The 17,861-nt window shown below is 49.4% G+C and overlaps 1 protein-coding gene across 2 annotated transcripts in view; it reads left to right on the forward strand.

Moving 5' to 3' along the window:
* LYRM4 (LYR motif containing 4) overlaps positions 1-17,861 on the forward strand; it is a 90,456-nt gene that overhangs the window by 43,034 nt on the left and 29,561 nt on the right. The window lies entirely within an intron of this gene.

The raw sequence follows: 17,861 nt of genomic DNA on the forward strand, positions 1-17,861 counted from the left end.
GTTCATAACCGGTTCCTGCAGCTCTTCTGCCGCCTCAGCACATGGGGAGCCCTCCCCCCACAGTTGGTTGTTCACGCGTTTGTACTCCCGGAAGCAGAACAGGAGCGACCGGAGGGTGACGGCGGTTCTAGAACTGCACTTGGGGTTTGAATTTTCCCTTCTCAGAGGTACATCGGTCCAGCTGCTGTGATGTAACGTATCTGAAGTTAGGCCTGTGACTGATCAAGCCGCAGCTCCGAGCCGGCTCCTCCACATGGGCCCCTGGAGGTCAGCATGACACGGGGCCCTGGACTTTGCCCTTGGGACTCCAGCCCAGGAACATCCTCCGTCAGGGACGGCAGCCCAGACGATTTTTTTTTTAAATCTTTCTTTCAGCTGGGATAGAACATGTTTGCCAGTAAATTCTTTTATTGAGGAAAAGATGGGCGTTTTGAGGTCCGTGAAGCCCACAGCTGCCCTTCTGCCCTGCCGCTGAGGCAGCAGCTGACGCCATCTGCTCCATTCGTTCCAAGCGCACACTGGGAGGCGGCTGAGACCTGGCACGGAGGTTTGTGTTTGTTTTTTTTTAAACTGAATTGTGTCCCAGAAAAGAGTCTGACCCAAAAGGCTTCCAAAGGTGTCAGAGGAAGGGGACTAACTTCAAAATGATGTTTTCTGGCATCTGATGCTCTCAGTCACGTGAGAAGCGGTCAGGTTAGCATGCTGTGTGTACGTGCACATGTGTGTTTATGTGTGTATATTCGGCTGGGAGGGGATAATTTTAAAAACATCTGCTTCATAAACTACACTAAAGACTTTGACTGTGTAGGTCACAGCAATCTGTGGGAAATTCTTCAAGAGATAGGAGTCCCAGACCACCTCACCTCTCTCCTAGAAACCTGTATGCGAGTCAGGAAGCAAGTGAGAACCGGTCATGGAACAATGGACTGGTTCAGAATCGGGGAAGGAGTACAACAAGGCTGCATGTTGTCAGCCCGCTTATCTAACTCATATGCAGGGGCTTCCCAGGCGGCCCCGTGGTAAAGAGTCTTTGTGCCAATGCAGGGGACACAGGTTTGATCCCTGGGTTGGAAAGATCCCATGGAGAAGGAAATGGCAACCCACTCCAGTATTCTTGCCTGGGAAATCCCATAGACAGAGGAGCCTGGCAGGCTACAGTCCATGGGGTCACAAAAGAGTTGGACACACTTAGTAACTAAACAAGAACAACAAACAGGACATCCTGCAAAATGCTGAGCTGAATGAATCACAAGCTGGAATCAAGATTGCCAGGAGAAATATCAGCAACCTCAGATATGCAGATGATAGGATTCTGATTGCAGAAAACAAAGAGGAACTGAAAAGCCTCTTGAAGGTGAAAGAGGAGAATTAAAAAGCTGGCTTGAAACTCAGCGTTAAAAAAATGAGATCATGCTATCCTTGGCATCCTGCCCCTTTACTTCATGGCAAACAGAAGGGGGAAAAGTGGAGATTGTGACAGATTTTATTTTGCTGGGCTCCAAAATCACTTCAGTCAGTGACTGTAGCCATGAAATTAAAAGACACTTGCTCCTTGGAAGAAAAGCTATGACAAACGTAGGTGGCATATTAAAAAGCAGAGACATCACTTGGCTGACAAAGTATAGTCAAAGCTGTTTTTTCCAGTAGTCGTGTATGGATGTGAGGGTTGGACCATTAAGAAGGCTGAGCACCAAAGAATTGATGTTTTCAAATTGTGGTGCTGGAAAAGATTCTTAACAGTCCCTTGGATTGCAAGGAGATCAAACCAGTCAATCCTAAAGGAAATCAACCCTGAGTATTCATTGGAAGGACTGATGCTGAAACTGAAACTCCAGTACTAGGCCAGCTGATGCAAAGAGCTGACTCATTGGAAAAGACCCTGATGCTGGGAAGGATTGGGGGCAGGAGGAGAAGGGGGCGACAGGGTGAGATGGTTGGATGGCATCACCAACTCAGGGGACACGAGTGTGAGCAAACTCTGGGAAATAGTGGAGGACGGAGGAGCCTGGCATGCTGCAGGCAGTGGGGTTGCAAAGAGTCGGACTTAGGGACTGAATGACAACTTTAATTAAATAGCATTCAGTTAAATTTAAGTGTCAGAGACTGTCAGAGCCTTCACATTCAGCTGATCATTGCTCCTTAAGATAGTTCAGAACAGGGGCATCGCTACTACAGATACCAAATGAATTTTCTTCTAAATGGACTTTTCCTAGTGTTACATTACACTAAAGTTCATCTATGTATAAGGAAAGCATTTAACGTCAAGGCTATTGAAAAGTGTTGAGGATTTGTAGTTTGAGCCAAACTGTTTAAAAAAAAAAAAAAAACTCAAGGAAATCAATTATTTTGCATCAACTCAGGAATTTATTGCAACTCCAACATACTTATTCTATGTGCTTAGCATAATGCTTCATAATTCCAAGATAAACTCAGAACTGATTCTAGAAAACCCTATGAAAAAGTTAAAGCAAGGAAGAGTGGGCTCCCTCTGTGTGGAATCTGAGGCAGATTACCGTGCAGGGGCCTGGACTCAGGTCTGGTTCTACCGTAACACTCTGAGGACCTCAGGCAGAGGACGCCAGCTCTTGGCCTCTGTCTAGTCAGCAGTGATGTCGGTATCAGTCCGCTCTTCCAGCCCAGGAAAAACGTTCTTTGGGTCAGAGCAGCTTCTGTTGTGTAAAGAATTATTGAACCCAGTAGCACTCTAATGAAAATGCCTCAGTCTGGGGACAACAGTGATTAGATTCATAGATTAAATGAAGCACATATTGATTTCTTAGGTGATTTAGCCACTTCTGTGCGTTTTTTTTTTTTTTCTTTTTTGTGCTTTTTGAGCTGTCTGTGCTGTCACCACTAACCGTCATAGAAAAATTTAATATCTTTTTAAGAAATGTGGTCATCAGCAGAACTGAGTTACAAGCAGCACTTTGGTTGGCTCTGTCCAAGGTACCATCAGAGCACAACGCCAGGAACTTCACAGTTGACATAAATTCATGTAAAAATTTAGGGGCTCATTGATCCTCCCATGCTTGTGATTGAGAAGGAAAGACTGTTCAAGTCAGAGATCTGCTATCAAATTCTAGGTTGTGATCTTAGGCTCACTACTTAATTTCTCTGAGACTCAGTAAAAAGGCTGTTGAGATGGGGATAGGATAATAATGTTTTATAGTCTAGAAGTCCAGAGTCAAGTGATAATTACATGTAATAGGGCACTGGAAGACTGTAACATGGAAGAGTTCTAATACTGATAATAAATCACATCTTTTTTTTTTTTTTTTTTTTTGAGCACTTACTTTGTACCAGGCTCTGTGCTATAAATGATTTACCTGCACCCTTTCGGTTAGCCTTTGAGCCAGTACTTCCAGATGAGGAAACTGCCTTTTAGGGCAGTTCATTAGCATACCCACTGTGGCCCTGCCCTCCTAAGTCAGGGAGGCAGAGAGCCTGGCTTTAAAGCACAGTAGATAGGATTTTCGTGACCATGTGTTAAAAAAGGGGAACAAGAAGCATCTTGTGACTTAATGGCTAGATAACTTGGAGGGGGTTTTGGTTTTGTTTTCTTTTTTGAAATGTATATTACTTTACTTTTGTTTTTTCAAAAATATTGATTTATTTGTGTGTTGGACTGTGCCGTGTCTTCGTTGCAATGTCTGGGGTCTAGTTCTCTGACCAGGGGTCGAACCCAGTCCCCCTGCGTTGGGAACGCAGAGTCTTAGCCCCTGGACCACCAGGGGAGCCCCTACTTATCATTGTTTCAATCAAAGTGATGGATTTTCCAGATAAGACACGTATAGGCAGAAAGAAAGTTGCTCTCCTCATCCTGCTCTCCTGGCTCTAACTCTGACTTTGCACGTGTGATTCCAGCGCCGCCTTCCAGAATTCCCTGTGCGTTCGAGGTGGTGTGCCACGGGTGTGTGCACTCTTTTTAACTACTGATGGTGTGCCACAGTGTGACCGTGTTGTCATTTTTCTGGCCCCTTACTGCTTACATGACATTGGTCTCAGCTTTTTGCCATTATGAGCAGGGCCAGAGTAGACATCGTAGCACCTATGTCTTTATTTAGGACAAAGTCCGAGGGAGCGAGCCTTGAAAACGTAGACCCTCATCCGCCCGCTGCCCAGCAGCTCACCGTTCCAGAAGCCTGTCCTCACCCTCACCCTTCAGCCCTGAGAACATCAGGTGTTTTCATCTTTATCAGTCTAGTTTGTGAAAGACAGTATCTCTTTAGTTATGGGTCAAGTGAAGGATAAGTTCTCTTGTACTTTCTTCTGGCGCTTCTATAGATGGCTTTTTTATTTTTAACTTTTGACGTACTGAGAATTTATCTTAGCCTAAGAATGGACTTTTTCCAAAATGATAACCCCTTATCCCAGTACTGTTTATTGAAGAAGTAGACACTTCTGTCTTCGTGGAACCTGTCAGGCGAGAAGATCCTCCAAGCCTCCCTTTACCTGGTGAAGAAACAGTTACGGCTCTGCCTTGGCTCAGGCCTCCTGTGCTCCCCGGGAGCCTGCTGCCTCAGGCCTCGCCGTGTGAGACAGTCCATCCTGCCGCCTCCAGAACACCCTGGACGCCCTGCCTCCTCTCGTAGCTCCAGCCTGGACCCCAGCTGTCTGGAGCAGCTCCTCCAGAGGCCTGGGCTCCTCACTGCCGGAGCCCCCATCCGCCCGCCCTCATCCTCATGCCTCAGTGCATCTGACCCTGTGACCATGTTCAAGGGCACTCCTCCTCCGAGCCCCTGCCCCTCCTCCTTCCTGCAGCCCTGCTCTTCCCTGGGATCACCACAGCCCCTGACCCCTGACCCCTAAGCACGACTCCCAGCTGTGTCTTCAGAGGTCACACCCTCCTGCGCACACAGTGCAGTGAGGGCCCTGCTGTGAGCCCTGAACCGCTGCTCTCCAGCCCGGGGCCTTGGGCGCTGCTGCTCCCAGCCTCCTCGTGGTCTGCCTCTCCTGCTGGCCTTGGGTTTCCACGGTGGAGACTGAATACAGCATATTTTATATTAGACTAGAGTTTGCCTTACCGAGGGCTCTCTGTGTCGAGTGTTAGACTGAGGACTTTACATGGCTCGTCTCTGACAAAGGAGTTATGTGTTTGGATTCACTTTTTATTTCAACCCAGAGCAATCTGAGCCAAAACCCACCCCTTCCCAGTATCTGTTGGTATGTCTCCAGAACTCTCTAAAAGGAGGCTGTGTCCTCAGGAAATCCTCTTTGAGGCCATTCTCCCTGCCAGGCCCCTTGCCTTCCACCACGCCAGCTGTCCGGCTCAGTCAGCCCCCTCATGCCAGATCCTCCCGGGCCCTAGGAACTCAAGGTGGTCAGATAGACTCTGCCCCCAGCAGCTGGTGGGGGGACTGTTGTCATGAGGGGCACAGGGCAGGAGGCAGGTGCAGGAGACAGCGCTCCCGGAAGCGCCAGCCAAGGAGCACATGGGCACTGCCGGCTGAGGGCAGGAGTCAGAGATGAGCCAGGGGCTCCCAGGAGCTTGCACCCCACACATGGGATTTGTCCTGAGGGCGGACCCTGAGGCCCAGCTGAGCTGGGACAGGACTGTGGCTGTTCGCTGGCACCCGGGCAGCTCCCTGCCACCATCTGGAAGCACCTGGGAGCAGAAGCTGTCTCTTTACCACAAGAACGTGAGCGCCTGGTCCACAGCGCACGCCCAGCAGGGCTGGTGGGCAAACGAGTGTGTATTAATAGAGTGCAGGGGATGTGATCCAAGGGTCTCCTTTTCCTTAAAAAAAAAAAAAGCATGAACTCAAGAACTAATTATACCTTGTTTATTTTCTCTAAGAATCAGACCCATTTTCCAAACACCAGATGGCTTAAATTAATTGTTAAAATAGTAATAAGGTTGATCCTTATAAAATATAAGCAAGTCCTTTTTGTTTTTGCAGGATTTTTACAGCAGCTCCACAGAGTAAAATCAAGCCTTAATAGAAGCAGGAACACAGGTTGTCTAATACCTGTTAGCTTCTAAGAGGGAAAAATAAAAATAAAGCTTTTTTTTCCTTTCAAGAAAAAAAGGAAAGAGGAGAGACTATCCGGTTATAACTTTGACCTCTTAATGGTAAAAAGCCACTCACTTTCCGCTTTAGTCTTTGAAATTTGCTTGTTTCAATCCACTGCCCTACAGTGTGGACATTTAAGAGCGTATATGCAAGGATTTCCCTGATAGTCCAGTGGTTCAGACGTCTCACTCCCCACGCAGGGGCACATGTTCGATCCCTGGTCAGCGGGGCTAAGATCCCACATGCCACACAGCCAAATAAATAAAATACTTGAATTAAAAAAAAAAAAGGCTACACACGAAAAAGCGTTTGTCTTCAATGCAAGCCAGTCTGAGGACAAAACAAAAATGGATGTGATTACCCTCTTAGTCCCTTCTGTAAACACTTTTGATACTTAAGTAAATAAGACTTTTGGTTATTATTCTTAATAACTCAAGCAGAGCTTTAAACAAGATCCAGGCTTTCTTAGTCGCCAGATTTGTTTTCCTGCCTCCTGTTTATTTCTCCTCTTACAGTCAGAAGATGAGAAATGACCGCTTCTAACCACACACTTGATTTAGCAGCTCTGAAGAGGGAGAAGGGGGGTGGGAGGGATGTGAGCTCTGGCACACAGCTCGGGACAGAAGACTCTACGGGCCGAGCAGGGTCACTGCAGCACCCAGGATCTCTCATCGGCATCATAGTGGTACACGTTGAGCCCTTGTTTTCTTTTTTCTTTTGGCTGCGCCAAGCAGCATGTGGGATCTTAGTTCCCCAACCAAGAATTGAACCTGCGCCCCTTAAACTGGAAGCATAGAGACTTAACCACTGGACCATCTGGATATCCATGTTGATATTTAGATAGAAAGCTTTTCTTTACTATATAATAGTTCCAAATATAGTAATAATAACTAATACTAATAATCACTACCTTTTGTTCTGCTTCTTACAAACTTGGGTAGCCTGTTTTCACTAAGACTGAACAGGAGCAGTGCATGCCAGCCACAGCTGAGCATCGAGGCCCCAGCCCCGGGGCAGTGAGGGTGCTGTCTGGGTGGGATGCACGGGGAGCCCTTGTGGTGCATCCCGGGGAAGGGGGGCCTACAGAGCAGCATGTTGGATGCTCTCCTGGCTGCAGCCATTGGCCCTTAGGCCCTGGATTTCCAGCTAGAGGCGCGGTTCGCGGACGCCTTCCTGAGTCGGTACATGTGTAGACCGAGGAAGGGAGGGAGGAGAAGCCTTCAGTACTGAACTAACACGTGTCCCAGGCACTCGCCCTTCAGGTTGAAGATTTACACTTTCATTATGGTTTCTACAACTGTGCATGGCAATACTAGATTATAAAAATAAAACATGACATGCAGACTAAATCTTCCTACAATAAAAATCTCTATAACATAGAATATTCCCCACTGTCGGGTTATGGCCTCCTTGAAAACTGATGCATTTTAACTGAAGAATACAAACGGTCCATTGATGGGGGGCAAAGGGCGATCTGACTGGTAATTTGAGGGGTTACTCGGCCACAGTGGTTACTGTGCTCTGTGCACGATCAAAAGAACCTAAGCCGAGATTCCTCAGCGGGCTCACATCCCTAGTACACGTGCTCAGGCTGCAGCTCTGAGCAAGACGTCCTGGACACACCTGTGGCTCCAGCCACCCTTCCGACAAAAGAGACGTGCCGGCACGCCCGTGAGGGAGGGAGCCTTAATACCCAGGGCTTCCAACCACGGACAGGTGTGTTCCTGGTGTAGTCGTCACTGCATGAATCGTACACGTCAAGTAACTGAAACTTGAAAATGGGTGTTTGCTAAACATTTGCACATTGATTAAAAGCTAAGTTATATTTCCTCAACCAAATTAAAAACCACTTTTCAATTTCATATAGGGGCTTCTCTTAAATTCTTCAAACACCTTAAAAAGTAGCAACAACACAGAAAATAGTCCTTACAGAACCAGTTACTAAACCTGTTATAAAATATCAACAGGTTTGGTTTAACTCAAATCTTCATTGTTTCTACACAACATCCTAGAGTTTCCGAATGTGACATTAATACCTTTCTCAGTTTTAACAATAAAAAGAATACCCTGATGCCCTTTCATGGTACTGGTCACCAATCTGAGCTGCCTTGTTGTGGGTAAAAGTTTACTTGTTGCTTCAGTGCGAGTATGTGTGTGTGTGAGTGTGTGTGTGTCGCTTTGCTCACTGGGAATGCTATTAGCAACAGGGAACCAAGAGGACTCGCGTGAAGCAAGAATTGTCCTCTGGGAGATGCTGGCCAGCTTGGTATTGTCTAGGTTCATCCAGCACACAGGTGAAAAGGCAGACCTAGAGCTCCAAGGCCTCTTGGAGCAGGAGGCCTGAGTTGGGAAGGCGTCTGATAAGAGGTGAAACGCTGAGACTGGGCCGTGTTGCCTCGGGAGCAGGCAGAGCCTGAGGGAGTGTGCCCGTGTCCCGCACTCAGCGCAGCAAGAGGCCTCCGGGAGGAGGCAGCGGGAGGCCATGGGCATAGCAAGAGCTGCTTTGCAGGAGGGGATGGAATGGGCAGGGCCGGCGAGGGCCAGAGGCAGAGGCACCGAGTCGCAGAGAAGGCGGGCGGGGAGGGCAGAAGGGGCCGGGGAGCAGGAGCCAGGTCCCTCCGGGGTTTCTGTGAGGGTGCAAGGGTCTTACTGTGTTTGCTGACGACGAGGAGGGAACCAGTGCTGGAGGAAGCGCCTCCTGCACATGGAGGAGGAGGGGCTGAGTGGAGCAGGATCCTGGAGCAGCCGGGGAAGCCTGCTTTCCTGAAGGAACCGCCCATGCTGCTGGAGAAGCGGGAGGCTGGGGTAGACCGAGAGACGGGCAGGACAGCTCCGAGGCAGAGAAGAAGCTGAGGCTCACGTGTTCTTTTTCCTACTTTGTCATTCATCTTCAAGAAGAAAAGCATAATTATGTGGGCGATAGCAAAGAATGTCCCACTGCCGCACAGTTGCGCTCGTCTCACACACTAGCAGAGTGATGCTCGAAATTCTCCAAGCCAGGCTTCAACAGCACATGAACCAAGAACTTCCACATGTTCAAGCGGGATTTAGAAAAGGCGGAGGAACCAGAGATCAAATTGCCAACATCAATTGGATCATTGAAAAAGCTAGAGAATTTCAGAAAGACATCTACTTCTGTTTCATTGACTACACTGAAGCCTTTGATTGCGTGGAGCACAATAAACTGTGGAAAAGTCTTAAAGAGATGGGAATACCAGACCACCTTACCCGTCTCCTGAGAAACCTGTATGCAGGTCAAGAAGCAACAGTTAGAACTAGACATGGAACAGTGGACTGGTTCACCATTGGGGAAGGAGTATGTCAAGGTCACTTTGCTTATTTAATTTATATGCGGAGGTGCCTCAGACAGTAAAGAATCCTCCTGCAATGTGGGAGATCTGGGTTCGACCCCTGGGTTGGGAATATACCCTGGAGGAGGGCATGGCAGCCCACTCCAGTATTCTTGTCTGGAGAATCCCCGTGAACAGAGGAGCCTGGCAAGCTACAGTCCATGGGGTCTCGAAGAGTCGGACACAACTGAGCGACTAAGCACAGCACAGCAGCAGAGCACATCATGCAAAATGCCGGGCTGGATGAAGCACAAGCTGGAATCAAGACTGTGGGGAGAAGTATCAGTAACCTCAGATATGCAGGTGACACCACCTTTATGACAGAAAGCAAAGAGGAACTAAAGGGCCTCTTGATGAAGGTGAAAGAGGAGAGTGAAAAAGCGGGCTTAAAACTCAACGTTCAGAAAACTAAGATCATGGCATCCAGTCCTGTCACTTCATGGCAAATAGATGGGGAAACAATGGAAACAGTGACAGACTTTATTTTCTTGGGCTCCAAAATCACTGCAGACGGTGACTGCAGCCATGAAATTAAAAGACACTTGCTCCTTGGATGAAAAGCAATGACAAATCTAGACAGTGTATTAAAAAGCAGAGACATTACTTTGCCGCCTGCAAAGGTCCGTATAATGAAAGCTGTGGTTTTTCCAGTAGTTGTTTATGGATGTGAGAGCTGGACAGTAAAAAGGGCTGAGCGCCAAAGAATTAATGCCTTCAAACTGTGGGGCCGGAGAGACTTTCGAGAGTCCCTTGGACAGCAAGAAGATCAAACCAGTTAATCCTAAAGGAAATCAACCCTGAATATTCATTGGAAGGACTGATGCTGAAGGTAAAGCTCCAACTGGTCACCTGATAACGAAGAGCCGACTCATTGGAAAAGACCCTGATGCAGGGAGGAACTGGGGGCAGGAGGAGAAGGGGACGACAGAGGATGAGATGGCTGGATGGCATCACCGACTCGATGGACGTGAGTTTGAGTGAACTCCGGGAGATGGTATGGACAGGGAGGCCTGGCTTGCTGCCATTCATGGGGTCACAGAGAGTTGGACACAACTGAGCGACTGAACTGAACTGATGAGAAAAGTTGGGCAGGCTCTGTTACCGTAGATTGAGAGAATATGAGGGGGTGCGTTGAAAATAGGTACGAGGAGAGCTGCAGAGATGACAAGTTTAACGTCGAATAGCACATTCAGTATCAGAAAGGGAAGAGGTTGGTGCCATCTTCCCCAGGCTGGGCTCAGCAAGAAGGCAGTGTGGACGGCCGGTGAAGCGGGGGTACCCACACTGACATCACCACGGTGACTGGTCACCAGGCTCCGTCTGGGCGGAGCAGCCCTCGGGTGGGAGCACAGCTGGGCTGTGGGAACGGAAGGGGCCGATCAGCAGGAGCTGCACTGAAGATGGAGGGCAAGCTCAGGCTGACGGTGGAGAAAAGCAGAAGGATGGAGCTGCATCTGGTCTGGGGCCTGGAGCTGTCGGTGAGGTCGAGGGCAGAGGACGTTAGGGAGACAGATTAGAGTGGGGTGTGTGTGAGCCAGGGTGATAGCATGGGCCCTGCCAGGCCTGCAGATGCCCGCATGTGGGCAAGGGCACAGGAACACCACGAGGGCCCCCTGGACAGCAGCAGAGGGCAGTCAGGACGCAGGTGCAGCTCTGGGAGGAAGTCGGGACTGTCCCCCTGTACTCCTGCCCTGCAGTATGCGGTGCCACTGGAAAGTGGGGTGAGCAGGCCCTGTAAACCTCACAGTGCAGAGCTTACGGGGCCCTGGGCCCACAGGCCCTTAGCGCCATGAGTAGCCGTCTGCTGGGAGACCCTGGCCTTCTCAGTCTAACCCAGTAAGCAGCTCTGCTTACGTAGCTGAATCGCCATTTGTGGCTTTGTGTTGAGACTTAGCTCATGTGTTTCTACCTAAGAACCTGTGCTGTGAGGCTGGTAGTAAAGAAAACCGATGAGCCTGAGTGGCTGGCATGATAAGACTTCATCTGGCATAGTCACACGTCCCGTGATTAAGCGCCGTAAGAAATTGACTGTCAGCAGAGCCATGGCCGGCAGCGTGCCGCAAGTACGATGCAGCAGGGCGTTATAAAATTCGCCTTGCAGGGCTGTTTTTCCAAAAATCTAAATCTAGAAATACCTTACGATCCAGCAATTCCACTTCTGGTTCTGTGCCCAGAAACTTGCGAGCAGAGACTGGAAGAGCTGTTCATGCCCGTGTTCATAGCGCCATCCTTCGCAGTAGCCGAAAGGTGGAAAGTTTAAATGATAAATTTTAGATACAAGCACAATTTTATAAAAGTAGAATAAATTCTTCTAAGTAAATGGTATAAATGGTAGATTTTGCATATGTTCTATCATAATAAAGGAAAAACCAACTTAGACCCTGACTTTGAGTTACCGAGAGCTTTTCACTCCTTTTTATTTTCAATTAAGCATTTAATTCTTGGTGAGAAAAAAAGCCAAGAAGAGGGAGATCTGTGTATCATTTTTAAATCACGAGTGTATAACCATGGACACATGCGTGTTTGTGTCCACAGATGCAAATACATGCTTTATTCTGCTTCCACACAGCATGTGTGCATGCGTGCATGCTAAGTCGCTTCAGTCGTGTCCGACTCTGTGCAACTCCATGGACAGCAGCCCACCAGGCTCCTCTGTCCACAGGATTCGCTAGGCAAGAATACTGGAGTGGGTTGCCATTTCCTTCTCCAGCAGCATGTGTGAGCTGCCAGTAACCGACTCCCTTGAGGAAAAGGAATTCTGTTTTAACCCTTTGCAGCAGGGAGGTACAACCAAAGGAAGCTTTTTCAGCTCCACCCATTTTATTCATTTCTTCTCTTCTCTGAGTCAGAAAAGGTAACTGTGCAGAAAGCCTCTTAAAGCCAGGATGCCATATAAGTGCACAGCTGGCAGGCCACGGGCGCTAGGCCTCCGGCGCCCTCCACCCAGAGCAGGGTTAGGCCTGACGCCCCTGGACAGGCCCGGCAGGGCCAGGGGCAGAGGCAGCGACCTCACCCTTCCTTCTGCTGGGAAAACACTCTGAAAAGGAAACCTCCACTTCAGCCATTACTTTTCAATCACACTGGTGATCCACCCACAGTCCCTGGGCAGAGTATCACCCGGCCGCACCCTCAGAGCTGGCCACGCCTGCTGTCGGAAGCTCCGCCTTTTGAGGAAGTTCCACGGAGGAATCCTGAAGGGTGGTCTTGAAGAAACACGTGTGGAGCTCTCCATCCAAGCATTGCTCTGAAATCCCTCCGGGCCTGCTCGCTCCACGAGGCTTCCTTCTGCAGAACTGCCTTCGGTTCCAGTTTCTAGGGCTCCTGAGAAGACTGAGTTGTGTCTCGGCTTCTTTCTTCATCCTTGACTCTGATTCACTTAACTGTTTCCAAAAGGTAAATCTACCCTCAGAGGATGGCTCTCTGCCGACAAAGACGATACGCAGAAGACCCCTGAGCTAACATTCAGTAAACACTGAACACCTGCTCTTGCCAAGTGTCCTGCTGGACGCCCGGGACAGGCGATGAGACGCTTCCCATCGCCGCTGTCAAGCTGCTGACCATCTTAGCGGAAGACAGACGCTCTCACAAATGATTAACTATGCAGTGAACGGCGGTGGCTGGTGTGGTTGAGCAGGGGCCCAGGAGAGGAGTGGCTCTCAGGAGGGTTTTGAACAGAGACCTCGTCCCAGAATGCATTATCCTCTCCCCGAATGACAGTCCTAAGGAAGATGTGAGAACACTCCATTTCCTGACAATCACTTATCATCTCTTTACAAATGCATCTGACCTACATTCGTGCTCAGTCGTGTCTGGCACTTTGCAACCAGGCTCCTCTGTCCATGGGATTCTCCAGTCAAGAATACTGGAGTGGGTTGCCATTTCCTCCTCCAGGGGATCTTTCCAGCCCAGGGATCGAACCCACATCTCCTGCATTGCAGGTAGATTCTTCACCACCAAGCCACCTGGGAAGCCCCCTGGGATATTTGCAATAATAGGGACCAGATAACTGCTCTCGTATGATGACCTGGCCTTGAGCCCCACAGACTGATCAAAGAAGATGCATTACAGCATCTTAGAGCTCTAGCTGGATTTTATATTTTTGTTAGTCATTTAAATAACTGGGTGCCATAAGGATGTGTTTGACAGCTGTGGCTAAAGTGAGGGAAATAAAATATTCCTTGAGTCAGAACAGTAGGGCAGAAACAGCGTGCTAAACTTAACAAGCGTCCTTCACTCGGATGGTGACTGTGTTGGCACCAGAGAGCTTGTGTATCCCTGAGCTGTTCTCTTAAAGAGGCGGTTGGGGGACTTCCCTGGTGGTCCAGTGGTTAAGGCTCCAGGCTCCGAATGCAGGGACACGGGTTTGATCCCTGTTTGGGGATCTCACGTGCCACACAGACCGTTGATACTTAAAAGGAATCATCTAGGAAGACAGAGCAGGGATTTTGTGGTCAGGTGATTTAGTTCCAAGCAAGGACCTATTTTACTAGGAAAACTTCTCTCTCAGGCCCTTAAGAATACATCAGCGATGCCATTTAAGGAAAGCCATAAGAAGGTGTATTAACTAGCAGAGAAATATGAAGTTGAAAAATTTCTAAACTTCTCTGAAAATGCTACTGAAATTGGCATTTCCGTAGCGGCCACACCTGTCAAGCACACAAAGGCGTGGAGATCTCGGTAGTCCTCCTCCAGTTACCGAATTAACAGTTCCATGTTTCTCCTTCGTGTTGCCATTCTCGTTTTGCACACATTTGTGGCATTTACACAGCAGGGGCTATTTAAGATATTTTACAGTAACCCTAAACAAAATGAGTGCTGCTGCACTGTGTCATCTGCAGCGCTGAAAAAGCACGTGCCCACGTACAGCCCTCTTGGATGTGACTGTGTGAAGGGCAGCTGGGGAAATACACAGGAGGTTCCAGGCATCACCCCTCTGCCCCCGTACCTATGCAGACCAGGTCATTCTCCCACCCTCGGGAATCTGATCCTTACTCAGACCAGGCCTTTGAGCCACTGCGAGATAGGTAATCAGCTGACGTCATCCTTGTTTTCAGCGTGAAGATGGAAACCTCGTTTTCAGGAGAAAATCTGTCAGGTCATAACATAAGCGAGCTTCCTCTGGTGCTTCAGCCCTCAGGCACAGAACAGCCAGGATTGGTTTCTAAACCGCACTGCTTAGAGTGAAGGCGGAACACCACCCGGTTAAGCTCCTTCCCATCGGTTCCTGGGAAGAGGAACACAGAGCAGACTGTTGAGTTTTCAATTTAAAATCTGGGGTGCAGTTCAGAACCCACCAGAGGCTCGCTGACAGGCAGGCCTGCAGCACAAAAGAAGCCGTGGCGGAGATTTCCCGAGTGGTCCCCCGGCCCGGTTCCCAAGATCTGTGGCCATCACCAGAAGTTACCTGTGAAAAACAGCCACCATTCTGACTGTACTCACAGCTCCTGTGACTCGGAAATTCTGATAGTGTGCAGTGCAAATGACGTGTCTGCCGCATGATGCCAGCCCCAGCAGGAAAGGTTAAGCAGCTGGGGATGGCGCAGGTGGCTGGTTGTGGGCTCACCTGGAGGCTTCTTCCTGGCCGGGAGCAGCCATGCCCCTTAAACAGAACAGCTCCTTGTGGGTTCCCCACGAGGCCGGGCACCCTGGCTCCACTTCTGCCGTGCTCAGAGCCGCAGAGAACAGGACACGGCGGCCTGGCCTCTGAGGACTTCGCCTCGCAAGTCCCCAGCCCCCATTGGACACAAGTTCAGATTCAAGGGAGGGGGACACGCCCCGCCCCCAGTTCTCAGTGGCAGGAGTGTCACAGAATCAGTGGCCTTGTTTTAAAACAACCACAGGGCTATGAATCACAGACAGCCCTTTGTCCTGGAGTCCTCAGAAAAATTGTGTTCTAATTATAGTCTGACTCTCCCCTCGGCGCCAGCTCTCCACCGAGAGCCTGGAGCTCCACCTGCACCTCGAGGGCTCAGGCAGAGACTAGAAGGCGCTGCACTGGTGAAACATTCAGGCGTCAGGCTCCTCGGCTGGCTGGGGAGCTGGTACATTTTGAGGGACAGCTGTTAGTTCCAGCTGAAGGTGCCATGAAGTCTGCATTTTCAGATCCTCCCATTTGAATGGGAAATGGCGTTTTTCACGTTGACTCACCCTGTTTTAAACACCTGCTCTGGGCCGGCCAAACCCTTTGGCAGCATCTGATTTTGACCTGTGGATCCTCCAGGGTTCCAGGTTGTGCTCTTGTCTGCACTGGCTGTGAACCCCTCATAAAGGCCAGAGCCCTCGGTACAAGGCGGTACCCAAGGTCGCACATCACACCACACACACACGTCACACTGGGTTCCGAAGCGCCCCTCCTTCAGGTACTGCGACCTTGACGCAGTGGTTGCAAAGCCTCTGGCTGAGAGTGTGGGTCCTTCTCAGTGGGCAGAAGGCTGCCTTCCTCCGCCTCGGCCAGTGGTGCGTAGCCGCACCCAGGGCAGGAGCTCAGTGTGCGATGCTCGTGACCCCAGTCAGCGAGGAGCACACCATGCTGGGTAAAACTGAAGGGGGAGGGTTGGCTTGTGTTTCATATCCTCAGCTCTTCTCAATATTTGTTAGAATTTAAACTGTCCCAAGCATGTCTGTTTGAAATAGGGGCAGGAGAAATACATGTATGTTTATGTATATAGTTCAGGTTAGTATTTGGGACCTTATAATGACTAATTATAGGACCCTCGGCTCGGGTCCTTCCATCTGAAGTTTCTGTATCGGTTGACTGGCCTCCTTACCTCAGGGAACCCGGGCCTGCCGGGATCTGCCCACCACCCCTGGGACAGCTTCCTGCTAAAAGCAGCTCTGGAAGCAGACTGCTGGGTTTCGAGAGCTAGTTCCTTGCTTTACGATCTGCCTCTTCACCAGATGGATTTCTCTTTGGCATATGTACTTAAATGTAAGCCCTGCACTCAGAAAAACTGACCATGGAAGGTGACTAGCCCACAGTAAGCACTCAGTAAAAAGTAAATTTATAAATTAAAAAAGCTTAAAATAGCCATGGGTTTTTCAGTAATCATGTACAGATGTGAGAGTTGGACCACAAAGAAGGCTGAGTGCCAAAGAATTGATGCTTTCAAATCAAGGTGCTGGACAAGGCTCTTGAGAGTCCCTTGGACTGCAAGGAGATCCAACAAGTCCATCCTAAAGGAAATCAACCCTGAATACTCATTGGCAGGACTGATGCTGAAGCTCCAATACTTTGACCACCTAATGTGAAGAGCCAACTCCCTGGAAAAGACCCTGATGCTGAGAAAGATTAAAGGGAGGAGGAGAAAGGGGACGACAGAGGCTGAGATGGTTGGATGGCATCACTGAGTTTGAGTGAACTACGGGAGATGGTGAAGGACAAGCCAGCCTGGCGTGCCACACTCCATGGGTCACAAAGAACTGGACGTGAGTTAGCAACTGAACAACAACAAAATATGATATGTAATTGAAGGGAAGGGTTATAGTTACTGAGATCACGTGTAACTCTCAAGTCCAGCATCCATGATGCGGCTGGCTGTTCGTGTTCTATGACTGATTCAGACCTGTGGTGCCTCAGCCCTCCCCGTCTGCTTACCCAGTGGTGCTGCCGCAGAGGTGGGAACCCTGGGCCGGCTCGGGGCCATCTCAGAGGCCCTTGCAGAAGGTTCCATCTCTCTGAGCAATGCCTAGGAGAGCGTAGCTCCACAAAGAGCATGTGGCAGTGTTGGTACTTCTAACCGCTGTGCCGTATTAAAAAAACATGTAGCGGCACAAATCACCAGAAATTTCATTACGTCTCTGGCAAATGCATATTGAGAGAAAGGACAGATGGTTGAAAACAGCCATAAAATATTCCATTACATGTCTGTGCACACCATTAGGCAGTAGTTAGAGGTGTTATTAATGGGTCAGACTCACTTGGGGAGTCATGTGTCTGTAATGCACATTAAAACAATGATGCTTCTGGTGTTTTTAATGTAATCAGGTCCAAAGACAAACATGTCTTCCCGTGTAATTAGAAAACAGATTTATGGACAGTGGAGGAGCTGCTGTGCGGGCGGCTCCAGTCACCTGGGAGGTGATCGCGTGATCTAACACCAAGGCGGGCGGGTAGGGGGCTGCAGCCCCGGAGCTCACAGCAGCAGCACACAGTGCCTCAGCCATACGTTCCGGGGAGACGGCGGAGAGGGCCAAGTCTTATTTCTGAAGACCCTCAAAAGCCCTTTTTTTTTTAAATTTTAAATCAGTAACTAACCAATTTGTGAACTCTGAATAAGTAATTTGAGCCTCGCAGCCGGCCTCAGCGTGTCCTTGAGAATTAACACAGACGTCAGCGTTTGGACTTTGTGAGCACGACAGTGATTGTGGTGTGTGCTCCATGTCTGAGTGACGATCTTGGCGTATCTGTGAGACGACGGGGAGCCTTTTAGGCCAGGTGCAGCCCTGGGGTGTGGTCCCCACCCTGCAGAGAGGGACGAGCAGCCCTGCGGGTCCAAAC

This window comes from Bos javanicus, chromosome 23, assembly GCF_032452875.1.
Source record: "Bos javanicus breed banteng chromosome 23, ARS-OSU_banteng_1.0, whole genome shotgun sequence".
NCBI classification, from domain to species: domain Eukaryota; kingdom Metazoa; phylum Chordata; class Mammalia; order Artiodactyla; family Bovidae; genus Bos; species Bos javanicus.